Genomic DNA, 1,831 nt, shown 5'->3' with positions numbered 1-1,831 from the left:
ATGCTATGGACCTGAGTAACTTTGGAACTAAGTGAAGCCTATAAGAGTAAAGGCAAAGGGAACTTCACAAAGCACTGGATTGCAGTTGATAAAATTGTTTCCTCTGGGTATGTGTTAACAATCCTGACACTGCTCTGTGTGTATACCAGAATTAGACAGTTAAGCAAATGGATATCAGGTGTTAGAAGACAGGTTTTGCACTTTTGGACTGGGAGTTTATGGATAAAGACAGGGGGTCAGAATGGACCATGTGGTAGTAAATTAGAATTGAAGGCAACAGTATGAAAACATGTTTAGCTTAAGAAGATACAGTACAGGTGGTTGCATATATAAATACAGTTGACCCTTGAACAACACAGAAGTTAGGGGTACCAGCCCCCCAGTTAAAAATCTGCATATAGCTCTTTCCCTTCTGCATGCCATTGAAGATCCTGGTGCTGCCCCACAGGCATTACTGGTATTGTAAGAACATCAGTACCCAAAGTCTCCCTTCTGTCCCTGATGCTAAAATTCTCATCTTTGACCAGGGGAAGAAGAAGACAAAAGTGGATGAGTTTCCATATGTTGTCAGATGAATATGAGCAGCTCTCCTCCAAAGTCCTGGAATTGCCCATATTTGTGCTAACTACATGGTGAAAAGCTGTGGCAAAGATGGCTTTCACACCTGAGTGAGACTACACCCTTCCACATCAGCCACATCAACAAGATGTTGTCCTGTGCTGGTGCTGACAGGCTCAAGATGGGTATGCCGGGTGCCTCTCAAAGCCCCAGGGCACAGTGACCAGGGTCCACATTGGCCAAGTCATCATGTCCATCCACACCAAGCTGTAAAACAAGGAGCATGTTACTGAGGCCCTACACAGAGCTAAATTCAAGTTTCCTGGCCACCAGAAGGTCCACAACTCCAAGAAGTAGGGCTGTACTAAGTTTAATGTGGATGAGTTTAAAGACACGGTGGCTGAAAAGTGGCTCATCCCAGATGGCTGTGAGATCAAATACATCCCTAATTGTGGTCCCCTGCGCAAATGGTGGGTCCTTCACTCATGAGCGTCTCTGTGCTGCTCTCACTTTACACCCACCAATAAATCCTACTTCCTGTAAAAAAAAAATCTGCATATAACTTTTGATTCCCTAAAAATTTAATAGCTTACTGTTGACTGGAAACCTTAGCGATAACATATATAATTAACACATATTTTGCATGGTATGTATATTATCTACTGTATTCTTATAATAAAGTTAGCCGAAGTAAAGAAAATGTTATTAAGAAAATCGTAAGAAAGAAAAAAATACATTTTTAGAAAAAAGTACTTCCTACAAGTGGATCTGTAAAATGGAATCCCTGTTTTTCAAGGGTCAGCTATATTTGTGGATATGTGTATGTACATGGGTTAATATATACAGATACATTTATTTAACCTGTCATCTGTAAAGGCCTAAAATGCATTATATTCCTGTAGCAATTAGCACAACTAAGTGCCAAGATCTTGTTTTTAATACCATTGCCCAATAAAAAGAATCATGACTCCTTGGAGAAATGGCTGATTTTAGAAGTGGTGTGAAACGAACAGGATGGGCCACGGGCATCTTGTAGTGTCAGAAAGTAACTGAGTGCTTCACCTTCCTCCCCTAAATCCTCCATTATCGGATAGTCTGTGTCAAAGAGATACAGGAGCCAACTTAAGGAGCTCCAAATGGTCAAAGCTGGAATAAGTGGAGTGCAAAATAAAGTAGTATTAAAATATAATCCAAAGTATTAAATAATACCCGAGTCTATACAAACATAAATTGTTAAATAAATAAATAAATAAATAAGGGAGTAGAGAAAATT

At 39.8% G+C, this 1,831-nt stretch overlaps 1 pseudogene; it reads left to right on the top strand.

Moving 5' to 3' along the window:
• The first annotated feature begins 416 nt into the window (after positions 1 to 416).
• Positions 417 to 1,047, top strand: LOC139002505 (large ribosomal subunit protein uL16-like; annotated as a pseudogene).
• Positions 1,048 to 1,831: the final 784 nt, after the last annotated feature.

Source organism: Myotis yumanensis, unplaced genomic scaffold (assembly GCF_028538775.1).
Source record: "Myotis yumanensis isolate MYYU_CA2020_CCGP unplaced genomic scaffold, mMyoYum1.0.hap1 SCAF_2, whole genome shotgun sequence".
In the NCBI taxonomy this organism is placed as follows: domain Eukaryota; kingdom Metazoa; phylum Chordata; class Mammalia; order Chiroptera; family Vespertilionidae; genus Myotis; species Myotis yumanensis.
This window is presented reverse-complemented; position numbering and strand designations above follow the sequence as displayed.